Source organism: Ranitomeya variabilis, chromosome 1, assembly GCF_051348905.1.
Source record: "Ranitomeya variabilis isolate aRanVar5 chromosome 1, aRanVar5.hap1, whole genome shotgun sequence".
Lineage (NCBI taxonomy): Eukaryota > Metazoa > Chordata > Amphibia > Anura > Dendrobatidae > Ranitomeya > Ranitomeya variabilis.
The window spans coordinates 624,702,458-624,720,261 of NC_135232.1; positions in this window are offsets into that span (position 1 = coordinate 624,702,458).

Here is a 17,804-nt window from a genome sequence, read left to right on the forward strand (position 1 = left end):
CATTAAAACGTCCCTCAGGTGTGATTTTCCTTTGTATTGACACGCAACAAGCTCCTTGGTAGCGCTGCCCGTCTTCTGGCATCATTGTTTGGCTGCCTGCGCCTCTGCGGCCGCCTTGCCCCACACAACGCCCCTCGGTGTCTTATTTATTGGGACTGCGAGGGTGTGATTGATGGGCATGAACGGTGCATTTCTTCGCCTGTCCCTCATCTCCTTCCGCCTTCTTCGGACTGTGCGTCTTCATGGCCGTGGCATGCGATAAGGGATCAACTGACGCCGCATAGTCTGAAGCGGGTGTAAGAACCCAAGCGAGAGGCGAACATATGTACTGCGCCAGGCCATGAATCCCAGCCCCGCAGTGTTTTAACAATGTTAAGACACTGGGGGGCTGGGATTCATGGTCATCGCAAACCGCAACGGCCGACATAACATGATGTCAGAGGATGGGCAGCGCTAACAGCGCAAGGCCAAGGGATAACACAAAAGCGCAGACTCCTGTGCAACAAATAACGATGCTCAGGAGGCCGCGCAAAGCACCAAGGTGGCATTTTTGCCAGCTGTACTGCGTCTCTTTACGAAGGGAACTCACGCCTCAAAATCAGTTTGACTGTGTAAGGGCCTAAATGTTATACGTGTTCCTTTCAGCGTGTGCAAGGAGCAAAATTAAAAGAGCAACCTTTGACTTGTGCAGCATTACTGCTGCATAAGCTGTGGCTCTTCTACTTTGTAACCCCTGAGGGGGGTTAAAGGTTACCTTTGAAATTGGTTCAATTAGGCTTCGGCCTACACTCTGCTCCCCCTGCAGAGCCCGGGCTCCAACACCGCCAGTTGGGGCCCGGTACTGCTAGCTGCACAGAGAAAAACACCAGCCAATGTGTCAGTGGGGTTCAGCACCGCCAGCTGTTCCCCTGCTGTGCAGCCGGCAACGTGTCCTGCAACAGCCACGCAGGCACAACAGACCCAAAGCTGCCGCCAGTGCAGGCTTCGGCCTACACTCTGCTCCATCTCCTCCTCCTGCTGACCCTGGGCTCTAACACTGCCAGTTGGGGCTCGGTACTGCTAGCTGCACAGAGAAAAACACCAGCCAATGTGTCAGTGGGGTTCAGCACCGCCAGCTGTTCCCCTGCTGTGTAGCCGGCATCGTGTCCTGCAAAAGCCACGCAGACACAAGAACTGAAATTGAAGGGAACCTGTCCCCCCTCCCCCAGGCGTTTTTACGTTTTACAGCCACCTTGTACAGCGGTAATGCTGCATGTGTGCAAGGTGGCTCATAAACGTATTCTCCTCGCACATGTGGAACTGAAAACACGTCTAAAATGTGTCCTCTGTGTGACCATTTAACCGTCACGGTGGTGTGACTTTCCTTTGTAATGACACGCTGCAACCCCCTTGGTAGCGCTGCCCATCTTCTGACATCATTGTTTGGCTGCCTGCGCCTCTGCGGCCGCCCTGACCCACACAACGCCCCTCGGTGTCTTATTTATTGGGACTGCGAGGGTGTGATTGATGGGCATGAGCAGTGCATCAGTTCGCCTGTCCCTCATCTCCTTCCGCCTTCTTCAGACTGTGCGGCTTCATGGCCGTGGCATGCGATAAGGGATCAGCTGACGCCGCACAGTCTGAAGTGGGTGTAAGGACCCGAGTGTGAGAGGCGAACATATGTGCTGCGCCAGGCCATGAATCCCAGACCCGCAGTGTTTTAACAATGTTAAGACACTGCGGGGCTGGGATTCATGGTCATCGCGAACCGCACCGGCCGACATTAAATGATGTCAGAAGATGGGCAGCGCTAACAGCGCTAGGCCAGGGGATAACACGACAGCGCAGACTCCTGTACAGCAAATAACAACGCTCAGGAGGCTGCACCCAGCACCAAGGTGGGATTCTTGACATCTGTGCTGCATCTCATTACGAAGGGAACTCGCGCCTCCAACACAGTTTGACTGTATAAAGGGCTAAATGTTATACGTGTTTCATTCAGCGTGTGCAAGGAGAAAAATTAAAAGAGCAACCTTTGACTTGTGCAGCACTACTGCTGCATAAGCTGTGGCTCTTCTACTTTGTAACACCTGAGGGGGAGTTAAAGGTTACCTTTGAAATTGGTTCTATTAGGCTTCGGCCTACACTCTGCTCCCCCTGCAGAGCCCGGGCTCCAACACCGCCAGTTGGGGCCCGGTACTGCTAGCTGCACAGAGAAAAACACCAGCCAATGTGTCAGTGGGGTTCAGCACCGCCAGCTGTTCCCCTGCTGTGTAGCCGGCATCGTGTCCTGCAAAAGCCACGCAGACACAAGAACTGAAATTGAAGGGAACCTGTCCCCCCTCCCCCAGGCGTTTGTACGTTTTACAGCCACCTTGTACAGCGGTAATGCTGCATGTGTGCAAGGTGGCTCATAAACGTATTCTCCTCGCACATGTGGAACTGAAAACACGTCTAAAATGTGTCCTCTGTGTGACCATTTAACCGTCCCGGTGGTGTGACTTTCCTTTGTAATGACACGCTGCAACCCCCTTGGTAGCGCTGCCCATCTTCTGGCATCATTGTTTGGCTGCCTGCGCCTCTGCGGCCGCCCTGACCCACACAACGCCCCTCGGTGTCTTATTTATTGGGACTGCGAGGGTGTGATTGATGGGCATGAGCAGTGCATCAGTTCGCCTGTCCCTCATCTCCTTCTGCCTTCTTCAGACTGTGCGGCTTCATGGCTGTGGCATGCGATAAGGGATCAGCTGATGCCGCACAGTCTGAAGCGGGTGTAAGGACCCGAGTATGAGAGGCGAACATATGTGCTGCGCCAGGCCATGAATCCCAGACCCGCAGTGTTTTAACAATGTTAAGACACTGCGGGGCTGGGATTCATGGTCATCGCGAACCGCACCGGCCGACATTAAATGATGTCAGAAGATGGGCAGCGCTAACAGCGCTAGGCCAGGGGATAACACGACAGCGCAGACTCCTGTACAGCAAATAACAACGCTCAGGAGGCTGCACCCAGCACCAAGGTGGGATTCTTGACATCTGTGCTGCGTCTCATTACGAAGGGAACTCGCGCCTCCAACACAGTTTGACTGTATAAAGGGCTAAATGTTATACGTGTTTCATTCAGCGTGTGCAAGGAGAAAAATTAAAAGAGCAACCTTTGACTTGTGCAGCACTACTGCTGCATAAGCTGTGGCTCTTCTACTTTGTAACCCCTGAGGGGGGGTTAAAGGTTACCTTTGAAATTGGTTCTATTAGGCTTCGGCCTACACTCTGCTCCCCCTGCAGAGCCCGGGCTCCAACACCGCCAGTTGGGGCCCGGTACTGCTAGCTGCACAGAGAAAAACACCAGCCAATGTGTCAGTGGGGTTCAGCACCGCCAGCTGTTCCCCTGCTGTGCAGCCGGCAACGTGTCCTGCAACAGCCACGCAGGCACAACAGACCCAAAGCTACCGCCAGTGCAGGCTTCGGCCTACACTCTGCTCCATCTCCTCCTCCTGCTGACCCTGGGCTCTAACACCGCCAGTTGGGGCCCGGTACTGCTAGCTGCACAGAGAAAAACACAAGCCAATGTGTCAGTGGGGTTCAGCACCGCCAGCTGTTCCCCTGTTGTGTAGCAGGCATCGTGTCCTGCAAAAGCCACGCAGACACAAGAACTGAAATTGAAGGGAACCTGTCCCCCCTCCCCCAGGTGTTTGTACGTTTTACAGCCACCTTGTACAGCGGTAATGCTGCATGTGTGCAAGGTGGCTCATAAACGTATTCTCCTCGCACATGTGGAACTGAAAACACGTCTAAAATGTGTCCTCTGTGTGACCATTTAACCGTCCCGGTGGTGTGACTTTCCTTTGTAATGACACGCTGCAACCCCCTTGGTAGCGCTGCCCGTCTTGCACACGCTGAATGAAACACGTATAACATTTGTAACACCTGAGGGGGGGTTAAAGGTTACCTTTGAAATTGGTTCTATTAGGCTTCGGCCTACACTCTGCTCCCCCTGCAGAGCCCGGGCTCCAACACCGCCAGTTGGGGCCCGGTACTGCTAGCTGCACAGAGAAAAACACCAGCCAATGTGTCAGTGGGGTTCAGCACCGCCAGCTGTTCCCCTGCTGTGCAGCCGGCAACGTGTCCTGCAACAGCCACGCAGGCACAACAGACCCAAAGCTACCGCCAGTGCAGGCTTCGGCCTACACTCTGCTCCATCTCCTCCTCCTGCTGACCCTGGGCTCTAACACCGCCAGTTGGGGCTCTAGGAAGACAAGCTTGAATAGGTCCCCATCCTGGTTCCAGTCAGCTGGTTCCGGGCAGAGCCTTTGGCTTAGGTGCCTCCCTCTGGGTATCCGAGTTCCACCAACGTCAGGTGGTCCTTGGTAGTGCTTTCAGGCACGGGTACTCCTGCTTAGTAACCGGGTTCCAGTAACGTCAGCTGGTCCTCGGTACTTCCATTGGCTCTTGGACCTTCGGCTACCCATCCGGGTTCCAGCACCGTCAGCTGGTTCTCGGCAGTGTCTTTTGCTCTTATACCTTCTGCTCCCCATCCTGGTTCCAGTACCGTCAGCTGGTTCCGGGCAGAGCCTTTGGCTTAGGTGCCTCCCTCTGGGTATCCGAGTTCCACCAACGTCAGGTGGTCCTTGGTAGTGCTTTCAGGCACGGGTACCTCCTGCTTAGTAACCGGGTTCCAGTAACGTCAGCTGGTCCTCGGTAGTTCCATTGGCTCTTTGACCTTCGGGTAGCCATCCGAGTTCCAGTTCCATCAGCTGTTTCTCGGCATTTTCTCAGCCTTCTTGTACCTTCTGCTACATTTCCAAGTTCAAGAGACTAAACACGATGACCCGGAAGACCACCCTTAAGATGACGACGACACCAGAGACGACAACCACCGTGATGATGACGACCCTGGAGACGATGACCCTGAAGACCACCCCGATGACGACGACCCCGGAGACGACAACCACCGTGATGACGACGACCCTGGAGACGATGACCCTGAAGACCACCCCGATGACGACGACCCCGGAGACGACGACCCTGGAGACGACGACGACCTGGAAGACCGAGAAGCAGAAGAACAAGAGGCTGCAGAACAAAGAGCAGAAGAACATTAAGCATAAGACTAAATATCAGAGAAAAAGATATTATCTAAATTATAATATAAGCAGAAGAAGACTAAGCAGTGTATGGGGGTGAGTCCGTTCCTCCTCGTGGTGCCCCTGGATAAAGCCTGATGCTGCAGGCCAAACTGAACGCGGACAAATGTAACTGTTTTGTGACAGGCAGAACGGAAGGTGTAATCTTCAAACTTTTATAGATAACAACTACAGGAATGCCTGTCACAAATAAGAATATGATGAAGAAGTTGAATATGAAGAAGATAATAGTAAAATAAAAAGAATATGAACAATGTAACAAAAAAAATAATAGGTAGAAGATGAAGAAGAAGATGAATAAGGTGAAGAAGTTGATGTCAAAGAAGCTGATGATGAGGATAATGAAGAAGAAAGTGTGGGAGAAGTAAAAAAGAAGGTGAAGGGCGTGGAAGTAGTGAAACATCAATATCTGACAAAATAAAATAAAAAAAAATAACAGTCAAAATCTTTCTAACGCCGAACGTCATAAAAAAAAATAAAAATCCTGCTATTCTATTTGATTGGGCTAAACCTCTGTGCCTTTAATGTCTCCGCCACCTCCCCCAATACATCCTACATTATTCTTAGTTGTTTTCCTTCATGTAGAATGAACCTACAAGTTTATAAAGGGTTTATTTTAATTCCGATATTTTCGTCCCATTGACTTGCATTGGGATCGGGTATCGGTATCGGATTAGATCCGATACTTTGACGGTATCGGCCGATACTTTCCGATACCGATACTTTCCGATATCGGAAGGTATCGCTCAACACTAGTCTTTATATAACAGCGCGGTCATCTGCTGAGGTTCTCCTCCACTATTAGGGCGCATCACCCAGCTGTAATCAAGGTTACCTGGTTAGGGGCCCACTCAGAAGCATCGCCCCCCTGAGCCAAAACCCTAGCTACGCCTCTGCCACCACTGTACAAAAGTATGACAATCTCCTAGATGTAATTGCTACAAGGTATTATGTGGAAGCTCACGAGAGAGCATAAAATGACATTAACTGATTTTTAAGAATTGCAAATTGAATCTCAAAATGTTCTAATTCATGTGAAACCGAGAATTTCCAGAAATAAACCCTGAACTTGATCTTTCATTTATAGATTCTGTCATCTCTAGTCAGCATAAGTCTTTAGGGCAGAACAATTACAGCAATAACAAACTTATTTTATTATTATTGTTGTTTCAGTAATTTAAAAAAACTGAACTTGGAAAAAAATGGTATATATCTTTGTTGTTGAAGACTCATTAATTTTTCAAATACAAATGATGTTTTACCACCCAATTATGGCATTTCTTGCATTTACTTTTTTTCAGCTGTCAAGATCTCAATCTGCGCTTGTCCTGGCATTTTACCAAAGCCCACCACAGGGAAATCAATGGGAAAGGGATTCAGCTCACAGCCAACATTTTATGAGAGCCGATGGCCTGCAGCCTTGCAGCGCTGGAACTCCCCCTCCTCAGGGCATGGGGTTCACAGCATCACCCTACTCCTGCAGCTGCTGGCCTCCTGCAGCAGCAACTCTACCTCCTGTGACCCCGATCCACCACAACCACCCTCCCCCCGGGTAATCTACTGTAAAATTGGACTATAAGAAGCACCACAATTTTATTTTTCCTCCCCAAAATTTGGGGCATGGCAGGGATGTCATGCTCTGCTTACAAGTCGAAGAGCAGCTGCCTGAATACTCACTGTTCTGCATGCCTGGACTGTGTGCGCAGAGAGCGTGAGTATTCATTGCTCTTCAGTAGCATACACAGTGTCAGCCGCTGGCTTCCTGCTGCTGCCGTACGTCACGTGTGCCGCTACTTAGGAGCTTAAGAGAAATTAATATTCACCTCTTTCCATGCCCAGAGATGTGAATATTCATTTCTCTTAAGTAGCGGCACATGTAACCACCCAGCAGCTGCAGAAAGGCTCCGGCTAACACTGTGTACGCTACTGAAGAGTAATGAATACTCACTGCTCTCTGCACCCACAGTCCCGGCGTGCATATCAGTGAGTATTCCGGCAGCTGCCATGCACTGCTTGAAGCATAAAGCAGCTTCTGACTGTGGAGCAGGACAGTGCTAGGGAGCACCGGGAAGGTAAGTGTAATTTTTGTTTTATGTTTTCTGATGGGGCCATGTATACTAGGATGGGGTGGGGGACAATTATAAGGATGGGGCCATACATACCAGGATGGGGGTGGGGGACAATAATAAGGAAGGAGCCAATGCATACCAGGATGGGAGAGGGGGAAAATTATAAGGATGGGGTCATGCATACCAGGACCTGGATGGGGGCCCTGCATACCAGGATAGGGATAGGGCCATGCATACTAGGACGAGATGGGGCCCTGAATACCAGGATAGGGATGGGGGCCATGTATTCTAGGACAAGATGGGGCCCTGCATACCAGGAATGGGATGGGGCCATGCAAACTAGGATATGGATGAGGGCGATCATTCCTGCCAGGATAGGGATGAGGGAAACCATTCCTACAAGGATGGGGATGAGGGGGCCATGGACACCAGGACAGGGATGAGGGATCCATACATACCAAGATAGGGATGAGGGGGCCATGCATACCAGGGTAGGGATGAGGGGGCCGTGTGTATCAGGATGGGGATGAGGGGACCATATATACCAGGATAGGGGATATTAAGTACATAATTTACTACATTTTTTGCTTCAATTTTTTTCCCTAATTTCCTCCTTTAAAACCTAAGTATGTCTTATTGTCTGGTGCGTCTTATAGTCCGAAAAATATGGTATATGTATTGTTAGCAGCTGAACTGTTATTTAATTCTGGTCATACTATCTTTGTCCCTGCACATGGTACTTTAGTATAGAACTACAGCCATTATATACTTTTAATAGATGAAATACCAGGGTTCAATGCCAACTAATAAGGCAGTGTTCCCCAACTCCAGTCCTCAGGAGCCACCAACAGGTCATGTTTTCAGGATCACCTTCACCTTCACAGGCAATAATTCCATCAACTGTGAAATACTAAGGAAATCCTGAAAACATGACCTGTTGGTGGCTTTTGAGGACCGGAGGTTTCTGGAACACCGTAATAAGGTATATCTAGTTATGTTGCTATAATCATTTGTGCCTTGCCATTCTGGGCCTCTTGCTACTGGCTTTCCACCACAACTCATCTGTCATACTTTTTTTTAACATTTTATATTATATTAATTAAATAAATATTTTTTTTTATCTAGTTCCGTGTGAACTTTTCTCTTATTTGTTTTCAAAACTGTTGTCATTGGGAATTAATTGAATTGTATTTCTAGAGACGTGGTGCAGCGCGATAGAAGTCTTGGAGATGGGACTGGGAGGTTTGGATTATTGAGGATGTTAGTCTTAGATCATTAACAGAACAGAGCATGGCGAATGTGATAGGCAAAAATAAGAGAGGAGATATATGGTGAAGAGGTTTGTGAGTGATAATGATAAATTTATATTGGACTCTGTAGCAGTGGAATGACTGGCACAGGGTGGAGACATTGGTGTAGTGGTTGGACAGGAATATGATCATGGCTGCTGCATTCAGGATGGATTGGACAGGGGAGAGTTTAGTAAGAGGGAGACCGATCAGTAGAGAGTTGTATTAGTCCAGACGAGCATGTGAGAATTTTTCCAGATTCAAATATATGAAATCTTATGCAATGTATAAAACAGAGGCGGGCATTTTTTTTTTTTAATTTTGAAAATCAAATTGCAAGTTGTTTAAATTTGCAAGGACCTATGTACTGTAATCATGTTCCAAATTTTTCCCGCTTGAACTAAAAATGAGCATTTTATGTGTCCAGCTAGAGCTAAGCTCATATAATGCCCATTAAAATCAGGATCATGTAGCTGTTTTGACATGGATTATCAGTGAAAGTACACCAGTCTCATCAGATCTAAGAGTTCTGTTTAATAAAATAGGCAATTTGTATTGTGAAGCCTGCTGAAAACTCTGCTATAATGAATTGGGTGCTCTAATTCTTTCTACCCTTCTATATCTTCTTGTGTTACGGTTCTGTTATCTGTTAATGTGCCAATTACTTGTACATTCATGCAAAGAACAAAGCTGCTTCACAAAGACTGAATCTATTATGCGCAGGAGAAAAGTTTACAGATCTGGTGTCTGCACTAATATGGTACAACGGCTTCATATCATGTTCCTTATTAGCAGTCAAATACTGGAAGAAAGAAGAGAGACGTTTATCAGTTACTCGCCTATCCTGATCTGGACTCCCTTTCAGTAATTATTTATGTCATGTAATGACACTCACCACAGGGAATATCTTCTCCATTGAGATACTGTCTGGTAGAAATAAAAAAAGATAGAGGAATGTCTATTATTTCCAGTTTTTCTCCACTTAGGATTTAGGCAGAATAGTTAAAAAGAGACTACATGATTAAAACAACCAATATCATAATGTTACCAATATTAATAGTGAGCAGTGAGTAAGACTGAACAGTTTTCACCTAATGAAGGGCCCTTTTCTGGTGGAAGAACACCATTGGAAAGGTACATCAGGGTGTCCGGCTTGCTTTCGTGGCAGATAAGTGGAGACTAAAGATGAGCAAATATGTTGAATTCTACTGAAACCTCAAACAGCTTGGATTGTGGCCTCTCCACTCTTCCTCCAGACTCTGGGACCTTGATTTCTAAATGAAATTCAAAATTTACTTTCATCTGAAAATAACACCTTGGACCACTGAGCAACAGTCCAGTTCTTGTTCTCCTTGGCCCACGTAAGACGCTTCTGGCGTTGTCTACTGGTCCTCATGAGTGGCTTGACACAAGGAATGTGACACTTGTAGCCCATGTCCTGGATACTTCTGTGTGTGGTGGCTCTTGAAGCAATGACTCCAGCAGCAGTCCACTCCCTGTGAATCTCCCCTACATTTTTGAATGGCCTTTTCTTAACAATCCCTTCAAGGCTGCAGTGATCCCGCTTGCTTGAAGAACTAAAATATATTAACTTTTTGATGATATTCTAATTTAGTGAGAAGCACTTGTATATGGTTTCTTTTGTCACCATTTTCTGAGACCCGTAATGTTTTTATTTTTCATGATCTGGGGCTGTGTGAGGGCTTATTTTTTGTGTGCTGAGCTGATGTTTTTACTGATAACATTTAGGGGAGATAGGATGTTTTGATTGCTTCCTATTGCATATTATTGCAATGTTTTGACTGCCAAAAAACATAATTTTGGCGTTATGATTTTTTCTCGAAACACTGCTTACGATCTGATCTACTTACTTTATATTGGGCAGATCAGACTTCTCCGAATGCAGCTATATCAAATATGTGTGTGTGTGTGTGGGGGGGGGGGGGTATTGTTTCATTTTTCATGTGACATAAGGGGTTGATATGCACTTGTCTTTTTTCTTAAAAAATCATATTTCTAAAAATGTTTTCTTTTTTTCTTTTTACAGTTTTTAATATTAACAATAAGCCAATTTTTACAATTCTGTCCACTGTCAATTTATAAGGTATTAACTCTGGGAAGCTTCAATGGATCCCAGTGATTCTAACATTGTTTTTTCATGACATATTTTCCTTCATGTTAGTGGTAAAATTTCTTTGATATGACTTGCGATTATTTGTAAAAAAAAACCCAGAAATTTGGCGACAAGTTTGAAAATTTCACAATTTTCCAACTTTGAATTTTCATGCCCTTAAATCACAGAGATATGTGTGACACCCCACGAATCAGGTTGTCACAGTGGTATTGTCTGCCTCCTGGGGAGGGTGATGCCATGCTTGGAAGCGATAAGGGATCCCCTTAACAGGTAAACCTTACATACAACACTTTTCTGACTCCAGGCCAGAAGGGGGGAGCTCTTGACCCGGTTCCAGGGTAGCTTCCCTATAAGTTCTGGCTTGGAGGAGGAGTTAGAGAGCAGTCTGCATGAGACAGTGAAGGGAGAAGTAGCACTAAAGGAGAGAGAAACTGGGGCCTGCAGCTGCGATTGGGGGTCCGAGGTTGTGTGGGAACTGTATGCCACACAGCAGAAACCGGAGGGCAGGAGATTGCAGGTCTCCTGGCCACAACTACATCTGAAGGCACAGCAACAATTTCGAAGCTGGAGTCACCATGAGAGAGGGACACCTGTAAAAAAGATCAAGTTGCCTGCCATGCGGGTAGTGTTCCATCTGAGGGACAAATTTAGAGAGGGACTTGAAGAAAGCTAATGTATCAAGAATCTAGAATTCAGCGCAGAAAGGAAGGCTTCCAACCCCACCTGACTAGGGGGATTCTGAATCGCTTCCAGGCTGCCCGGATTTCAAGATCACCTGTAGCCTGTGCCTTGAACTCCAATTTCACCAGTAAAAAGGTAAAGAGACTGCAAATCCTGTGCAAATCCTGTGTCCTCCAATTATTTCCTGCACTACACCATCTATCATCCCTTACCAACTGTATCGGGAGCCCTGGGGACCAAGCTCTACTTGTGGGGAGCTATACCAACTCTGCTGCAATACCATCAACCCCAGTGGACCCCTTTAAGCAGCATCAGCCATCCCTGGCCAAGTACCACAGATGGCATCATGAACACTAGACTTTATTTCCCACTACACTTTATTTCCCCTTTTATTGGATGCCCGGGGCCACAGACCGGGTCACCGCTGCCATGTCGCATCCCCCTTAAGAAATGAGCCGACCCGATACCGAGTTCCTTGTGGTCCTAGCGGGCGCTCAATATGTCACACAAAATACTTAATAAGTAACTTTGCCCACATGTCTACTTTACATTAGTACAGCGATTTCTCATTTTCATAACACCATTATTTTTATAGGGACCACCTCACATTTGAAGTCACTTTGAGGGGTCTATATGATATAAAATACTCAAAAGGGACACAATTCTAAAACTGCATTCCTCAAGGTGCTGAAAAACCACATTCAAGATGTTTATTAACCCTTCAGTTGCTTCACAGGAATTTTTGGAGCAATTTGCAAAAAAATGAACATTCACCGTATATACGCATGTATAAGCCGAGATTTTTAGCACATTTTTTTTGTGCTGAAAACGCCCCTCTTGCCTTATACATGAGTCATTGCCGGCTGGAGAGGGGGAGTGGGGGAGCAGAAGACATCATACTCACCCTCCTGGTGTCATCGCTGCATATCAGTCCCTGCATCTCAGGCACCGGCATCTCTCTTCCTGTGATGAGCGGTCACGTGGCACCGCTCATTAAAGTAATGAATATGCACACGTCTCCGCTCCCATAGGCATGAAGCACATATTCATTACTTTAATGAGCGGTATCACTGACCGCTCAGCACAGGAAGGAAGACAGGAAGAGTGATGCCGGAGATGCAGGGACTGATATGCAGTGCTAGGAGGGTGAGTAGGTCTGGGGGAGGGTGAGCCATGCGGTATTCACCTGTCCCCGTTCCAACGCCACGCTGTGTCTTCCGGGTCCTCTGGCTGTAGTATTCAGGTCAGAGGGAGCAATGACGCAGTTAGCGCGCGCCCTCTGCCTGAACAGTCACTGCAGAGAGTCGGTGACACTGAGGAGCAGCGGGCAGCAAAGAAAGATGAGTATGTCATTTGTTTTTTTTAATCGCAGCAGCAGCATTATATGGGGCATATTTTTATATGGAGTGTCTCATGGGTCATCATTAACCTTTATGCAGCATTATATGGGGCATATTTTTGTATGGAGCATCTTATGGGGCATCATTAACCTTTGTGCAGCATTATATGGTGCATTTTTTATGTAGCATCTTATGGGGCCATCATTAACCTTTATGAAGCATTATATGGGGCATACTTTTGTATGGAGCATCTTATGGGGCCCATCATGAACTTTATGGAGCATCTTAAGGGGCCCATCATGAACTTTATGGAGCATTAAATGGGTGTATTTTGTATGGAGCATCTTATTTGGCTCCTGATTCAATATAGATATTCAAAAACATTTAACCTACTGATGTCTCAATTAATTTTACTCTTATTGGTATCTATTTTTATTTTTGAAATGTATCAGTAGCTGCTGCATTTCTCACCCTAGGCTTATACTCGAGTCAATATGTTTTCCCAGTTTCCCAGTTTTTTGTGGCAAAAGTAGGTGCCTCTGCTTATACTCAGATCGGCTTAGGCTACTTTTACACTTCCGTCTTTTCAGATCCGTTGCAATGCATCGTTTTGGGAAAAAAACGGATCCTGCAAATGTGCCCGCAGGATCCGTTTTTTTCCCATAGACTTGTATTAGCGACGGATTGCGACGGATGGACTCACGTTGCATCTGTAATGCGATGGATCCGTCGTGTTTTGGAGGACCGTCGTCTGGAAAAAACGTTCAATGTAACGTTTTTTGTCTGCAAAAAACGTACAGCGACGGATCCTGCGGCGTCCGTCGTTGGCTAGAATGGAAGCCTATGGGCGCAGGATCCGTTGCTGTCCGTCAAATGATGGAATCCAGCAACAGATTCCGTTTTTTTACACTGAGCATGCCTGGAAGGATTTCTATTCCTTTAATTTAAGGCTACTTTCACACTAGCGTCGTGCACTGAACATCGCTATGCGTCGTTTTGGAGAAAAAACGCATCCTGCAAAAGTGCTTGCAGGATGCGTTTTTTCTCCATTAACTTGCATTAGCGACGCAGTGCGACGCATTGCCACACGTCGGTCCGTCGCCACCAAAAAACGTTGCTTGTAACGTTTTTTTTGTGCGTTGTTCCCAACTTTTCCGACCGCGCATGCGCGGCCGGAACTCCGCCCCCGCCTCCCCGCACCTCACAATGGGGCAGCGGATGCGTTGAAAAACAGCATCCGCTGCGCCCGTTGTGCGGCACTTGCACAGTATGCGTCGGTTTTTATTTTCCAAATGGTAACGGGAGAAATTGGACCCCAAAGTTGTTTTGCAATTTGTCCTGAGTACGCTGATACCCCATGTGTGGGGGTAAACAACTGTTTGGGCACTTGGAAGAGCTCGGAAGGAAAGGAGCACCGTTTTACTTTTTCAATGCAAAATTGGCTGGAATTAAGATTGGACGCCATGTTGCATTTGGAGAGAACCTGATGTGCCTAAACAGTGGAAACCCCCCACAAGTGACACGGTCCGTGGAAACACAGTGATGTGCATAGGCACACTGGGGCTCAGAAGGGAGGGGGATTTGGATTTTGGAGCTGAGAATTTGCTGAATTTCTTTTGGGGATCGAGGAGAAATTTTGCTTTTCCAGAGACTTTGTGCTTGCAGTAACGTGGAAGCCCCCTATAGTTCTGTTAACAGATGACAGATCTGAATGAGGACTTGCTTATTTGTGGATTGAGTGAAAGCTTTTATGGGGAACATTTTCATAGCATTTATGATCACATTTATCTGGCACTCTATGCTGAGCACTTACATCGGGGTTTCCATCTAAATCTTTGAGTGACGTGATTCAGATGAAACCCCCGATGGATCCATTCACTATAATAAGGCAGCAGAGTTAGTCTGGACTCAGTATGGCTTCTGTTCAGAGATGTCCTTTTCAGAAGTGCACAAAACTGTGGACAACGGCACTTTTATTCAATCCTAAAAAGATGGACACCATTGGATCACAGGTCCTATGGTGCCCACAGTGCCTCCATCTGCCTCATTATAGGGAATCTTCCACAGGGGGTTCTGGCTGAATCCCATATTTCCGAGATGTACACAGAAACCCGGATGTAAGTGCTCAGTGCAGAGCGCAGTATTAATGTGTGCCAAGCCTTACTGCAATCTTTGGGAGGCAGAATGAAAAAATCAACAGCAGGTGAAGAAATGGCTTTATTTATTTTTTGTGCCATTTCTCATGAGGTATAAGTGATTTGGCGACTTTATTCATCGGGTCGGTGAGAATACAGCGATACTAGATTTATATCCAGTTTTTATATTTAGTTGCTGTCACACCATATTTTGAGAGCTATAATTTTTCCATATTTCAGCTGACAGTCATTCTGTTGCTTGTTTTTTGCGGGACGACCGGATGTTTTTTATTGGTACCATTTTCAGGCACATGACATTTTTTTGATCACTTTCTATTCTGATTTTTGGGAGACATAATGAATAGTGTTGAGCATTCCGATACTGCAAGTATCGGGTATCGGCCGATACTTGCTGTATCGGAATTCCGATACCGAGATCCGATACTTTTGTGGTATCGGGTATCGGGTATCGAAACAACATTAATGTAATAATGTGTAAAAGAGAGAATTAAAATAAAAAATATTGCTATACTCACCTCTCCGACGCAGCCCGGACCTCAGCGAGGGAACCGGCAGCGTTGTTTGTTTAAAATTTGCGCGTTTACTTGGTTACGTGAAGTCCCGGCTTGTGATTGGTCGCGGCGGCCATGTTGCCGGGACGCGGACCAATCACAGCAAGCCGTGACGTAATTTCAGGTCCTTGCAGGATTTTAAAATTACGTTCCGGCGTTGTGATTGGGCGCGTCGTGGTCACATGGGCGACGTAACCAATCACAAGCCGGGACGTCACGGGAGGCTGGACACGCGCACATTTTAAAATGCGCGCGTGTCCAGCCTCCCGTGACGTCCCGGCTTGTGATTGGTCGCGGCGGCCATGTTGCCGGGACGCGGACCAATCACAACGCCGGAACGTAATTTTAAAATCCTGCAGGACCTGAAATTACGTCACGGCTTGCTGTGATTGGTCCGCGTCCCGGCAACATGGCCGCCGCGACCAATCACAAGCCGTGACGTCACGGGAGGCTGGACACGCGCACATTTTAAAATGCGCGCGTCCAGCCTCCCGGCTTGTGATTGGTTGACCGCGATGCAACCAATCACAAGCCGGGACGTCACGGGAGGCTGGACACGCGCGCATTTTAAAATGGGCGCGTGTCCAGCCTCCCGTGACGTCCCGGCTTGTGATTGGTTGCGGCGCGGTCAACCAATCACAAGCCGGGAGGCTGGACATGCGCGCATTTTAAAATGGGCGCGTGTCCAGCCTCCCGTGACGTCCCGGCTTGTGATTGGTTGCGGCGCGGTCAACCAATCACAAGCCGGGAGGCTGGACACGCGTGCATTTTAAAATGGGCGCGTGTCCAGCCTCCCGTGACGTCCCGGCTTGTGATTGGTTGCGGCGCGGTCAACCAATCACAAGCCGGGAGGCTGGACACGCGCGCATTTTAAAATGGGCGCGTGTCCAGCCTCCCGTGACGTCCCGGCTTGTGATTGGTTGCGGCGCGGTCAACCAATCACAAGTGTGTACCAAGCTCACAATCAAGACCTGAGCCTCGCAATACATCAAAAAGTGCCAAGCTAAGCCAAACTACAGGGTTGAAAACATCATACTTCTGTATACATATAAATAAGTGTACAATTTGGACACGCGCGCATTTTAAAACGCATTTTAAAATGCGCGCGTGTCCAGCCTCCCGGCTTGTGATTGGTTGACCGCGCCGCAACCAATCACAAGCCGGGACGTCACGGGAGGCTGGACACGCGCCCATTTTAAAATGCGCGCGTGTCCAGCCTCCCATGACGTCACGGCTTGTGATTGGTTAATGGCGGCCATGTTGCCGGGACGCGGACCAATCACAGCAAGCCGTGACGTAATTTCGTCACGGCTTGCTGTGATTGGTCCGCGTCCCGGCAACATGGCCGCCCTGACCAATCACAAGCCGGGACTTCACGTAACCAAGTAAAAGCGCGAATTTTAAACAAACAACGCTGCCGGTTCCCTCGCTGAGGTCCAGGCTGCGTCGGACAGGTGAGTATAGCAATATTTTTTATTTTAATTCTTTATTTTACACATTTATATGGATCCCAGGGTCTGAAGGAGAGTTTCCTCTCCTTCAGACCCTGGGAACCATCAGGAATACCATCCGATACTTGAGTCCCATTGACTTGTATTGGTATCGGGTATCGGTATCGGATTGGATCCGATACTTTGCCGGTATCGGCCGATACTTTCCGATACCGATACTTTCAAGTATCGGACGGTATCGCTCAACACTAATAATGAACAAAAACCAACAATTCAAGAATTGCTTTTTTTTATACCATTCTGTGTGTGGTAGAATTGATAAGACAGTTTTATTCTTCAGGTCAGTACGATTACAGCGATACCCAATTTACGGTATATAATTTTTTATGTTTTGGTGCTTTTACACAATAAAAACTAATCTATAGAAAAAGTAATTATTTTTGCATCGCTTTATTCTGAGAGCAATAACTTTTATTTTTGAGCTGTGTGATTGCTTGGTTTTGCGGGACAAGATGATGTTTTCAGCTGTACCATTTTTAGTTACATACGTCTTTTTGATAGCGTTTTATTGCACTTTTAGTTCGGCGGTATGATGATAAAGCATTGTTTTTTTTGCCTTTTATTTTTTTCTTCGGTGTTCACTGAAGGGGTTAACTAGTGGGACAGTTTTAAAGAGAGGGACATTATGTAGGCGGCAACACCAAAAATGTGTACTTTTTAGTGTTGAGCGAGTATACTCGTTGCTCAGGTGGTCTCCGAGTATTTGTGACTGCTCAGAGATTTCGTTTTCCTTGCCGCAGCTGCATGATTTGCGGCTTCTAGACAGCTTGATTACATGTGGGGATTCCCTAGCAAGCAGGTGTGACGCCCGGGAGACCGAGGTACCCAGCACCAGATCAATGAGGTCCGTCTCTTGAGGGGGATGTCACTAGTGGCTTGACCAGGTGCCGTGGCCTCAGGCGATGCACAGTATAAGGGATATCATGAAGGAACAGACACTTACTTGATCA